This window comes from Dermacentor silvarum, chromosome 10, assembly GCF_013339745.2.
Source record: "Dermacentor silvarum isolate Dsil-2018 chromosome 10, BIME_Dsil_1.4, whole genome shotgun sequence".
NCBI lineage: Eukaryota > Metazoa > Arthropoda > Arachnida > Ixodida > Ixodidae > Dermacentor > Dermacentor silvarum.
In genome coordinates this window covers 29,155,806-29,170,100 of record NC_051163.1, presented here as the reverse complement: position 1 = coordinate 29,170,100, position 14,295 = coordinate 29,155,806, and positions in this window count along the sequence as shown.

The window sequence follows — 14,295 nt, the reverse complement described above, 5'->3', positions numbered from 1 at the left end:
TATTGCGGAAGTCTAATTCCGCCATGCAGGCTTTTCTAGCGAACTAGAGAGGACGTAGTCACCCCATGGACCAATTAGAGCTGAGAAGATGACGGGTACCTTTAAAGAACCCTATAAAAGGGGGTGAAGTAATCAAATGACATGAAATGAATTTTGCAATACTGTGGAATTTGACAGCGGTTAGTACAGCAATTCCGGCATCGCAGTGTACCATAAAACTCCGGTGATGATTGGAATTTTGCATAAGCGCCTATTTACTTTTTCTTTTTTAAAACCGTAACAATTAATAGCACGCACTCAGCTACAAAGTGCATTACCATCTTCTGCGATGCTTATATGTAAATGACGAGTTATTATGTCTACTACCCCCATCAAGAAGCGCAGAGTTGTGTATTCCCATGGCGGCCGTTTAATCACAAGTCACATGACCGGCAAGGCCGAGCAGGCGATGTCCTCTGACAGTGGATTGGTTACTGCTACATGCCGGACGATGCGCCTTAAAATCGTCTGTGAGGACATCAGAGCGCTTGTCTCACACAGCAGTCTTGCGATACGTATTTTTTGAAGTGTGTAGCTAAACTGAGACAAAAATGTTGCTAAATTTTCACTAAACATTGCTTCAGTGCCGCTAAAATTGTCGCTAGAACTGTCGAGTGAATTTTAAATAACGTGCGCTTTTGGAACAGCATAATACGAGATAACGTGGCCTAAATCATCTGCCGCAGCGTTTGACATTTGTCTGGTGTACGTGCAGGTGAGGAGTAAACAGTAAGTTCACCTGAAGAATGTAGCTTTTATTTTACTAATACGTGCGTCATAACAACTGATGAGGCACCCTGAAATTTGGCGTTTACGTTCAAATTGTGCGGGTAAAAATTCAGGATGACTAAAAAAAAATGCAAGGTAGCCGGACTTTCTTAGCACGAAAGTTAAGCACTTGGACCACGCACATTACCCCTGTCATTTTGCAATTTTCGGCGCTCGTGAAAGGAGAACAAAAGTGTTCGATTCCGCTTAGTCGTATATTGAGAACACCGCGATCGCAAACATGTGATCATCATTTAGGTCAAATACGACGCTTCCACCCCTTGATCCACCTGAAAGCTTGGTGTAGTACTCATGCGTTCGAAAGGCGTCATAAACGCGGCAGCGGTGCGTTCAGATAAGCGTGAACGAACGCAACCACTCCAGTATGTACGCCGCTCTACAGTCGATCTGTCAGATTATGTACTTGCTGCCGTTCTAAATCTCACCACACACTTTATTGCTATTAGTTTTGGTAGACTAATTTACGGCTGCGGGTTGCTGACGTTCACCAATCGAACGTATTTAGTGAAACTGCAGCTTTAAAACCAATTCACACCAGACTTTTTTGTTTTTTTTTTCTTTTTTAAATAGAAAACTGCATTTTGTGAGCACAATGTTAAGCCTGTTAAGACTACCGTGCTGTGAAGCACATGCATGATGCAAGCACCACTGTCAACTGATGCCACGACAACCGTTGCTTCATGATGGGAAGTGAGCGCACGCGCCGTATACAGGCAATATGGGCCGCTTACTTGTATAAATTCGAATAATAATACGCACGTCCTAGAAAGCCATTTTCGAAGCGACCTCCCTAACCTTCGAAGTCGCTCAAATGTCGCCAATTGTTCTGTCATGTCGCTAAAAAAGGTCGCCGGTAACTTAAACAAAAAATGTCACAGTTTCGCCCTAAGGGCGAAGCAATGAATGCGATAGCAACACAGCAATGTCATACGAAGTAAGGTGAGCGGCTTTGGTAGCAACAACACGCAGAACTGTTGTCGACGCCATCGGCGTTTTGCCCGCGTTAGCTCAAAATGCGTGCGGCGTTGGTGACTGTTGCTGGAGCCTCTGATATAAATAGGCACTTGGTGCCGCAGCTAAACGTCGCCTCCCTTCCCTCCCCCTCCCCCACGGCCTCTCGCGCGTCCGAAGAAGGCGCGTTTGCTCTACATATATGGTGATTGTAAAGGAGAAAAGAGACGCCTACTTCTGCAGCCCTTAAGCGAGCACGGCGCAGAACGCGCGTTTGTTCTCCGCCGTGCGTTCACTCCCCGTGAAAGACGCGCCCCTCGCGCCCTTTCACTCGCACATACAGCGTTCGGCGCGCGGCGACGATTTCATCTCCAAATGACGTCATACGGAACCTCACGGCGACGGCGACGGCGACGGCGACGGCGACGCCGACGGCGATGGCGACGCCGACGGCAGAAATCTGCTTTTGAGTGTCCATATAATTGCTATCGCAATAAAATGTGTCGCTGAGCAGACAAAGAAAGTCGCCGAATCTAGCGACAAAATCACTAAATTGGCAACAATGCTCAGATATCGGGTGGCGAACGTGGACTGCTTTTTGGACCGACCCTGACGCTCAGTACGGCCCTCTTAATCTAAGTTTTTCTTTTCTTTTTTCTTTTTTTTTCTTTTGGCTTCTCCACTTATATTTTCTTCTTCTACACGGCAATTAAAACTACTCATTTGAAGTAGCAAGGCCTGAATATTGCAAAGCTGGCATGTTCAGTTTCCATTAAACTGTTTCTCTGTCTCTCTCTAACTAGAAGTTAATCAATACAACAAAGGCAATTATTCCATTATACATTTCCCAGATAAGTTACACCGAAAGCCCGCTGTGTGCCGCTCTCACGGCACACATCGCCACTGTTGTTGTTTTTGTGGGCATCAAATTGAGCATCAAATCGGTGCGACAGCCAATTTAGTAGCACGTCCAGCTCCGAACTATATACGCATTGCCACAGGGAACATAAGCTCGAATTTTAATGCGGCCGACACGCTGCACAAAGTTTTTTTTTTTCTACGCCTTATACACCAGAATCGTTTACTCTCGTGTATACATTGTTGGCAATCATGTAAGCACAGCCTAAGCGCAATCGCGGCCATTCGTTCCAACCAGTTCCTGCAGTCACTTGCGAAAGATGGCTGCCATCTACAAGCGCTGCAGATTCTGTGAATCATCTGTGATAGATGATTCTCTATCATGTGAACTGTTAGCCGAGTATTCTTGCATGACAGAAAACTGTGAAATGCTGTGTGCCCAAACACCGGGTGTACTTTTTGCAGTATGTTACCGCCCGCCGGATGGTTTATTGGAATCTTTTTCATTTTTTTTAGAGCGCATGCTAGAATTTGCGTCAGAAAACAAATATAAAGTGGTCTTAGGAGGAGACTTCAACATTGATATGAGTTCCGATGGTGCTAGGAAAACGACGTTTCAAAGGATTTTTGTGTCAAGCGGATGTATAAATGCAGTTGAAACCTTCAAAAGAATAACAGAAACTACGAAAACTACTCTTGATCTTTTTATAACGAACTATAATCCATTCTTAGTAACTAGTAGAATCTTGAACTGTCCTCTTAGTGACCACATGCCTATAGTCATGTTTATCCACACAAGAGCAAACGAGACCGAAAAAGATAACACTGAAAAAAACATTTCAGACAATAAACGAGCACACATTAACTGCCTTTCAAGATGTCTTGAGACAAGTATCTTGGAAGGAGGTTTTTCAACAAAATGAGGCTGAGCCAGCATACAACATTTTCTTAAAGAAATTCTCAGCTGTTTATGCGCAACATTTCATACACAAAAAAAGAAACCACAAAGCTTATCGGAAATTTTGGATCACCAAAGAGCTTTAAAAAAAAAAATTAAGAGAAGAGATAAGCTTTATGCCAGGTTTATAAAATCTCGGAACGGCGAGGATCTAAAGTGCTTCAAACATTTTAGAAATAAGTTAAATAAAGAGCTAAGAAATACCAGAAATCGATATTATCTGCGTACATTTTCTTCATGCGAGGGACATACAGAGAATATGTGGAACAAGTTAAATGAGCTAATGGGACGCAAACAAAACACTGCACCTATAAAGAAAGTTTCTGTAAACGGATGCCTTTTAACCGGAGATCATTTAGTTAATGCATTTAATGATTACTCTACAGACACTGATTCCTATTCATCACAAAGACCACCATATACATTTCAGTTCCCTGCAACTACGGACAGTAGTTTTTTTTCAAGCGACAACCCCTACCGAGGTTTGTTCAGTTTTTCTCAAACTGAAAAATTCATGTAGCTGCGATGCTGATGGCCTCCAAACAAGACCTATCAAACTTGTCATTTCTGACACTGCAGCTGTGTTAGCTTATATCTATAACTTATGCATAACATCAGGTACTTTTCCTGAAAAAATGAAAATCGCCAAAGTAATTGTGTTATGTAAGAAAGGTGACAAGCTCGATATAAAAAAATTACCGGCCGATATCTATACTCCCGCAGTTTTTCAAAGGTCTTGAAAAAAATCATACTCAACCAGTTAACGTCTTTCAGCAAGAAACATAAACTAATCACAGACGCTCAATACGGTTTTCAACAAGGTAAATCAACAGAACTAGCACTAGTAGCACAGAAAGGATATATACTGCAAAACCTCGAAAATAAGTTACCTGTAATTGGTCTATTCATAGACTTCAAAAAAGCGTTCGACTGCATAAATCATGACCTCCTAATACTTAAGCTTGAAAGATATGGCATCGGGGGCCTTCCTCTTCTGTTACTCACATCCTACCTTAGAAATCGGCAGCAATATGTGTCTATAAACACTAGCATATCATCTACACGACAAATACAAACAGGTGTCCCTCAGGGAAGTATCCTTAGTCCATTTCTATTTAATATCTACATAAATGACATAGTTCTTATCCATCGAGAGGCAAAACTCATAAACTACGCAGATGATACAAGTGTTTTTTTTATCAAACAACCCTTATACAGGCCTAATTGGTGCAGCGAACAATCTCTTCACCCACCTCTCAAAATGGAGTCAGGACAACTTTTTAAAAGTAAACTCCAATAAAACACAAGGAGTCATCTTTAAAACAAGAGGTACGTGTACTCCATTGACCCACAAGATATTTTACAAGTCTGAGAATGTAGAGGTTGTTGACGGGGTAAAAGTACTTGGCGTATACTTTACCGACAGCTTGCAATGGGACGCTCACGTGGATTTTATACTCCAGAAACTGAGCCGCATAACAGGTATACTACATCAAAATCGGTACCTTTTACCAACGTCAGCTAAATTGATCATTTATAATGCACTGTTTGCCTCGCATGTAAATTATTGCCATCTTGTATGAGGCATAACATCGGCTTCCAATCTCTCTAAAATACTACTGATGCAAAGAAAAAGTAATACGCGCTATTGCAAATGTGCCGTACAACTCACACACTGAAGTCTTTTCACCAAGTACAACATAACAAAAAGTCATCATCTCTACAAACAAACTCTCCTACGCACTTACTACTTTCAGCTAAAAGATAGAAGCAACCTAATAACAAACACGGCAAACTTAAAAGAGTATACACCCACATATGACACGCGCAGCCATGAAAAATGGCTCATACCTTTTTCGAGAACAAATTATACAGCCATCAAATGGTCGCAAACACCTTGCCACAGATACTAAATTCTTCTCTAGAAGCCGGAATTGACATTCATGCCTTGACACCATCGAAGCTCATCTGTCTTGCGAATACTGAAATTTAAATCACCATGGTACAGTGAAATCACGTGTACTCACAGTGAAAGAAATGTGATTACTCCCTTTAATATGTAACCCACTGTTCTTTGATTTTCATTTCTGAAAGTGTTCTTTGCCACCGGTCTGCCAATATGCAAAGGGGGTCAGGGACCACTCAAGCTGCCAATAAGCAGCTTTTACCTTGGCCCACTCCATTTGCTTGTAAATGGGCCCAAATAAAATTAAATGAAATGAAACTGAAGATGAAGAGGTGCGATGACGACGACGACTTGACGATGACGTAGGCGGCAGCATAATGCAATAATACCACCCGGTTTGGAACAATGGCAGACGATCATTCTCAGCGATGACACTGACCGGCGGCAATGGCTCGTCGGTCGGGCCCTGACAGCGGCGGAAACCAGAGGGCTGCCAGACCAGGCTGCCCTCCCATTCAACTCATAGAATTTTCATGTAAAAAAAAAGTGAAAATAAAATCACGCGCCGTTCTACTGCTGTGAAGGTGGATTACCAGCGAAGCAGTTTAACACATCACATAGATGTGACACAGAATTTATATCAAATGTATGAGCAAACTTTATTTCTCTGGAGCGGCGACGGCCGGCGGTCGACCCGAAGAAAGACACAAACACACGCGCTTATTTTGATCGGCAGTCTTGATCGGCGGCATACATTCGCGTGGAAGACTACCGCCACCTCGGGGAGCCGGAGGAAACTAGACACGCGCGGTGGGGCCGCCACGCCGGGAGAGAGGAAGGAAACTAGGCACACAAGCGCTTGGAACGACGACAAAGAGAGAGAGCGGTGTGAGCGTACACATGGCCGACGCGGGTCGCAGAGTGCCTGAACCTTTGAGAAACCCTTATTTTTTACCTGAGAGTCTACTGATCTTGAACATGGTGCCTATTGGTAACTAATCTATCGAAAATGCATATCCAAGTGATTAGACGTATAAGCTTTTGCTTAGAATGAAACGATCTTGCATGAAATTCGGGAGCTGAGTTTTTGCCCACGCAGCTCTGTTGGCGGACACGAAAAAAGGCATAGAACCCTAGCTATATAAAACTTCGCTGTAAAATGCCACCCAGTTTGTGGATTAATCGTGGGAGTTGGTTTCACTATCATCATGGAGGGATGGACGAGCACAGCAAACTCATGGTGATTCGAGCTTTAAACTGCTGTTCCAGTAAAATAGTGTTGCCAGGCAGAAGCAGGCACAAACGCTGCATACGAACGCAGGCACGAACAACGCAGCAGGCTGAATATGAGACGTTAAAACATGGCGACGGAAACACTAGCTGCAACCTCAGAACTTCGTCCTCATCGCCCTTAGTCTGATAGTCCTGGTCTTCATCGCGACTCTAGAAAGGCCACAATTCCCCAGTCTCGCCTGTAGACTGTCTATGTATACAGGTGTGTTTTTTTAGTTAAAATAATTTTTAAAATCGTCTGTGGCGGTGCAAGTTTGCTATACTGTGCTGGATCACCGAAGTGGTCGACACTACTTGCACAAGAAATCAATATGCATCATCCACTAATTAATAAAATTGCACTAACCAACTTGCCAGCTCACCGGCTGCACAGTTCGTAAATTGCAACACGTGCCACAAAGCAATTAGTTTAAATGTCATTTGCTAAATTTGGGTAATTAGTCGATATGCATTATGATCTCTCGTGGAAAAAATATCCACCTCACAGAATAATTCAACCAAGCTAGTAGAACTAGGCTGCATGACACCGGCGATATTTAAAAAAAAAGTTCTGTTAACGCCAAAGAAAAACACCATATATGAAATTTAGCAGAATGCGATGTTCATGCTTGAAACGTGGTTGTGGCGCAACAAAACTAAGGGGAAAGAAGGGACAGAAATGGCGCTATTTCTGTGCCTTCTTCTTTCCTCTTAGTTTTGTTGCGCCAGAAACATATTTCACCTATATGACCTTCATAAACCATTCAAGGTGTTTTGGGAAGACTGTTCTGGTGCGGGCCCGAATCCATCTGGTCGCCGTGACGTCAGCCTACGTGACGTCAACCTCCAGCCATATGGCTGGATGTTTACCTTTTACGAGCTTTCGTTCAACAGTCGTTCAACCCCACACGCACGCATTTTCTTCTTACCTTTCCGGCTTCTAATAGAGTGTTTTGGGATAAGGCAATGCGCGTTGAACACTTTGAAAGGTTTGATGCATGCAAGCAGGAGGAGATATCACTTAAGTGCGTGCAAAAATTATGTGCTAATATCCCTGCATTCTACCGGGGCAGAAACTTGGAGGTTAACAAGGAAGCTCGAGAGCAAGATAATGACCGCACAAAGAGCAATGGAACGAAAAATGTTAGGCCTAACGTAAAGAGACAGGAAGAGAGCGGTGTGGATCAGAGAACAAACGGGGATAACTGATATTCTATAGTTGACATTAAGCGGAAAATATGGAGCTGGGCAGGCCATGTAATGCGTAGGATGGAGGAAATAGGAAATAAGAGAAAGGCAGAAGGCAGGGAGGTTAACCAGGATAACGTCCGGTTGGCTACCCTACACCGGGGAATGGGAAGAGGGAACACAAAGATGACAGGGAGAGAGAGAGGAGGGAAGGAAAGAAGAGAAATGAGCGGTTAGTTCGCTGACGCGTGTGTTAGTGCACTAATAGTCACAGACGTTGACAATGCGTAGGATGGATAACCGGTGGACCATTAGGGTTACAGAATGGATACCAAGAGAAGGGAAGCGCAGTCGAGGACGGCAGAAAGCTAAGTGGGGTGGTGAAGTTAGGAAATTTGCAGGCGAAAGTTGGAATCAGCTAGCGCAAGACAGGGGTAATTGGAGATCACAGGGAGAGGCCTTCGTCCTGCAGTGGACATAAATAAAAGATGATGATGATGATGATCCCCGCAAATGCCAAATGTATTGCGTCAGACGGGTGGTCTCGTGGGTGCAGTACTCCATGAATGCGTTTATTCTCTGCACCGAAAGCCGATATGCTTTTAAAAGATACAGGAATACACGAACGGAACTGTATAATGGCACGAGAGCCAGAGTTGAAAGGACTGTGCGATAAACGAAGCGACTCCAGCTCAGCAGCTAACGATCGAGTAATCCTTTAATGCATTGCTGCTCATCATGCACGCGCTCCTTGCATAACTAAGCAGCCTCGTCCATTGTTCACTCCTTTGATAAGTGTAGGCATGGTAATACCGGGTAATAAGAGATTAGTCTACAGCCAAAGTTAGGTAGCTTCTGATTAACGTTCGCTGATTGCAGGCTTTGGTTCATTGTTTAAGCGTGTCGTATCAGTGAACACTGTCCTGACGGAATGAAGATTATAAAAAAGCAGCCTTAATACTAGTCCCCAAAAGAATTTGTTCACGAGCTAGTTGGTACATATTGTGCGTGAAAACTGAGTTTGGTGCAGCGCAAACAGACAGGACAAAAAGTCACAGTTTCGTCCGGAAGGCGAAGCATCGATTGCGATAGCAAATTTGCAGACAGCTATACGAAGTAAGTATGGTTGTTTTGTTGGCCGTATAAACTTGCAAACATTCGCTTACTAAGTTAACAAGCATGGTGTCATGCTCGCACATGCACACATGAACACATCTCACTCGATGACCGCGGAAACTCGCTGTCAAATCGCTGGAGTGAGGAAGCGCGGCGGCAGCAGCGAGCGAATTGACCTTCGTGCTGCCTCTCGCTTCAACGCCAACTAAGCGGAGAAAACACAACGCATACAAAGCTATCAGCACTCGGCGCACTTTGTCCCCGTAGCAGATCGGTTTAAAGATAGGGCCGGTGCGGCCGCATCATATGCAGGAGCCGCCCGAGTAGAACGGCCCCCTGCGCTCCCTTCCCCCCGGTGCCTTACGCGCGACGGGAAACTGCGCGTCACTTCCCCACTTTCCTCCCTTGCGTGCGCAAGATTGAGCCGCCATCGTGGGCTCTCCCTCGCACGTTTTCACTCGCACATACAGCATACCGCCCGCTGCGACGATGTTATCGGCCACGTACTTTATACGGAACATCACAGCGATGGCGACGGCAGAAATGCGCCTGGAGTGTGTATTTGGCTGCATGTATAAATTTTGGTTAGTCGATTGCAAGATTCAGAAAAAAAAAAGCTGGATGTCAGCGCCCGCCTGCGTTCTTTGTGTTCCTTCATGTCCTGTCTATTTGTGCTGCAGAAACTTAGTTTTCAAGATTAGTATTAGTACCTATGGCTAAGTGACGTCACGTTCTATTTGAATTACGGATACAGCATTAATGTCAAATCAACCACGCTGTTAATTGAAATGTATGCACGCACCAATAGTCGTGTTTTGCTGGTCGCTTTTGAAAAGACTGTTTGTCGCGTGGAATATGCTGTTTCGGTTGCTTTCGTCAGTTTTAACGCGACAGCGTAAAATGCCCCGTGTCGCAGAAAATCCGGTGTTGGCGTCGGTATTGGTGTCGGCGTAAGCATCGTCGTCTGGCGGAAATAATCATGCCGAACCACCCCGACCGGGTGGGCCCTTCACGTGGCGCAAGGTGTTAGTGAACAAAAATTGAATTTCTCAAAGTAAAATCCCTCAGAAAAATCGTAAAGTAGGACTTAACCAGAACGTACAGACGTGATAGCTTCGGATTGTAATTTGAATATGCGAGAAAAAAACCTGATAAGCAGCCGGGGATCTTTGAATGCTATCGCGTTCCGCTCTTAAAGGCGAAGCTTAAGCGTCCTCCAATTCTGATGGTGTTGCGCTGTACCTTGGTTCTAGGCAACATTGAGGGGAATGTTGAAAACCAAGCCTTTCTAAATTTTGATCAGGCCCCATGTCGCAGAAAATATGGTGTCGCTGTCGGCGTCAACGGCGTCCAATAACGCTATCGCGTTCCACTCTTAAAGGCGAAGCTTAAGCATACTCCAAGTTTATTTTTAAAGCGTTGCGCAATATAATAAGTAAACCACATTATAAGCCTGCTTAACAGACACTTTCGGTCCTCAACAATAGTTGTCATGAAGTTTTCAGGCACACATTGACTGAGGCTTTCTGAGGCTATCACTTCAGTCACATCGCCATAATCGTAGCCGGTAAAGAGCCACAGGACGAGATAAAAACCGACGCTGCACTGGAGCGTATTATCATAGAATGTACTCGATATATGATCAGCAGCGGGTTCGCTTGCGTAAACGTTTGAGGTTCCTCGACACAAGTCCTCCCGTCGTCGAGTGCTAAGTGTTTGTATCAAGCTCGTTTTATGATAAGCAGGAACGTGTCTTGGGTGCGCCATTCGTGGTTCTTTTCCAGCGTTTCTACCATTCATACAGTGGCGTGGCCTACTCTGTTCCTTGCAACAACATCATCCAGATGGCGCTCGGCTCCTCACAGCCATAGGGTGCCTACATGCAACGCCGTTTTACACAGCCACGACTCGCGGAGGTGAAGGTGAAAAAAAAAAATGAAAACTGCGTTTGCCGGGAAGCGTGAGGAGCAGTCGGGTATCTTTGAATGCTATCGCGTTCCACTCTTAAAGACGAATCTTAAGGGTCCTCCAAATTTTGATGATGAGTTTGAAGATGTTGGTGAGTGAACTTGAACAGCAAAGACTATTCAAAGTGTCAAATCTAGATCGCTCTCGTGCAAGAATTTGATGAGAGCCTTTTAGAACGCCATCAGGTTGTTGTGTAAATACGGACGCTGTCTAATAAGCATACATGAAACGGACTTCTGAGGATTGCCTCACTCCTGTGATGACTCGGGAGTCTTGGACATGTGCTTTCGGTGCTGGTTCCCGTATAGAGACACCATGTGTTGGCTTGTGTCGTGTTCGTGTGTATTGTTGCGGTTGTTGTTGCTTCAGAACAAGTATAGTGCTTGTTTATGTTTTTCTTCTCTTACTTGTATCTTTAGTATTGCCCGAGTAATGTTTTCGAGATTTTGGCATAGCCCGCGGCCGCTCTTGCGAAGCCTCTTTTTCCGTTTTCTACGTAAAATGTTTTTAGAGAACCTACACATTTCGTCTTGTGAGAAGTAAAAAAAAAAGAGAGAGGGAATCGAGGAGGCTTGAATGGGGACAAAGAACAAGTTATCGTTCTTCCCGAATCTCTGGCACAAGCATAAAAAAAAAGAACCAGAGGTAATTTTATTGGCGGCACGGTGCTTTCTGACGGTCTCTTTATGAGCCGCCGACGTGATAATACCGATGTGGTACAGCGACAAGATAATAAGCATTTTATATGCAAATAAGATTCGGAACACTTCGCCCGTCCAGTAACCATTATAGGCGAATCACCTCGAAATGGCAAAAACACTTCTGCTTTATCTCATATACTTTTCTTCGTTGCTGAGTTGATATGACGTAGTTATTCCTTGTGTTACGTCCCGCTCGCCTGCGTCCATTAGGATTTCCACTCTGTGGTATGCGTGTGTTAATAGAAGCGGGTGCGGTGGGCGGAATTTCGTTGCCGATAAAATTGCCTTGTACCAGATTTTGGACAAAGAAAAAGAGAGATTTTTGTAATTAGGTGTACTACGCAGCGTTTATTTACGACAAGATTGACTTTTATATCTTGGTTATGGTGGACTATAGCATTCGCGAAACTTCACTGCCGTTTATAGAGGAGATGGTGATGGCGGTAGCTGTGTCGTCGATACAAGGGGTGTTGGCCTGGCAGCCCGTGCCATCAATAGACTGGTTTGACGACGAGTTTCATTAGCACTACTTGTTGCTGGGCTAGTTGATTCGTGTTTATTACGATGCGTTAGAATGCGTAACTAATTCAAGTAAGAACATGGCGGCAAAGAGCGGCACTCGCAGCTAATCACATGGTCACTTTCGATCGTGATCGGGACCGATCCGGATTGAACTCGATCTGTATCGAGCACTGCTACTTTCGATTGCGATCTTGCTCGATCTGGATCCGGGTAATTGCGATCAGTACTTCGAAATCGAGCCTGTTGATCGCGATTGTAGGCTCACGACCATGTAGTTCTGAGAGTTGAAGACGATCAGCATATGATAATAGCCTTACCCACAATGACAAACGAATTATTATTTTCTCTAGGAAAAATCTTTACGTTACAGAATTTTCCGGCTAATTAGACAAATTTGAAGAGTCCTTTGGACCCACTAACCACAATTCATGCGCTTGACGTCACCGAAACTTTGTGCAGATCGCGTCATGAATATACCGTGTAACAGCAATCATTGCTGATCACGATCAAGAAATTCGATCTGAATCGGACCCGATCACGAACAAATGTGACCGTGTGATACCAGTTTAAGTTTATCAATTATAGACAGATTCTCTTTTATAGGGATGGTGCAAGCGTGAGCAAATACATGTTCGCCCTGCAGTCAGACCACAGAGATGAAATTGTGAAAATGCATGCTTATTCAAACGCATTATAACCAAATAATTGACCTTCAGTGCTGCGCACAGTCACAGACGTATCACTGATACAAGTATCGCGTTTATTTTGATGCAGTATGCCTTCATTACCTCAAGAGCCGATGCATCCTTGCTTCTGCCGAGTATGCGGATGTTAGAAAGACTTGGCTCACGCACGCACGAACCACAATACGTAAGCAAATGTGCAGGATTTGTATTCTTGACAGACAGTTCGTGCTGCCCTGCCTTGTAATTTACGCAGTGGCCTGCTTGGCCGATACATCATCATCATCATCATCATCATCATCATCATCATCATCATCATCATCATCATCATCATCATCATATTTTTATGTTCAGTGCAGGACGGAGGCCTCTCGCAGTGATCTCCAATTACCCCTGTCTTGCGCTAGCTGATTCCAACTTGCGCCTGCAAATTTCCTAATTTCCCCGCTTAGTTTCCTCGCGTATTTTTTCGCCGTCCTCGACTGCGCTTCCCTTGGCATCCATTCTATAACTCTAATGGTCACCGGTTATCTGCCCTACGCATTACATGGCCTACCCAGCTCCATTTCTTTACAGCGAAGCTGTTTATGCGGAGCCTGTGCCGTCGTTGTCGAAGTGCGCTAAAAAGGGGCGACGCGACCTAGCGAGAGAGGAGAGGAAAAGAAGAGCTCAACAGGAGGAAAGGGTTTGGAGTGACCCCTTTGCCCCTGTGAGAATAATATCTGATACGCGAATCTTATACGGTTTTGGACGATTGATTCCAACCTGCCGCGAAAGAAACAAATGTTATGCTGGCGGTTTGCGGCCAAAGAACAGGGCCCAGCGACTGAAACGCGGTACTAGGAGCGCGTGGCTGCCGGTACTTCTTGCGCCAGCGGTGGGCACTGGGGACATTGAGCTGATGCATTTCTGTATCGCATGAAAGCGAGAGTGTTTGTGATGCATTATGACTGCATTCAGCCAATCGTCGATCACCTACTGCTCACCAGCGGCGTAAAAAGCACCGACCGCCATGCGCTACAAGTATTACGTATCACTCGCTGAACACTGTACGTGAGCGATCGTCCAACGTCGTCTGCTACTCACCAAAAAAAAAAAACAATCAGGTGGTTTTTATTTCACGCCAAACCTTGCTCTCATTACTGGCGCGCCAAAAAAAAAAAAGGGGGGGGGGGCGGAACTTGCACGCGAAAAGAAAGAAAGCATGGCAAAACACAGAGCGAAACCTCACGCGAAAAAAAAAAAAACACTAAGAGAACCGCAAAAAAGCGTTGCTAAAGCATGGTCACCACGTGAAGCACGCAAAAGCGAAAATAAGGCGAACGAATTGTGAAAGAAAAAATT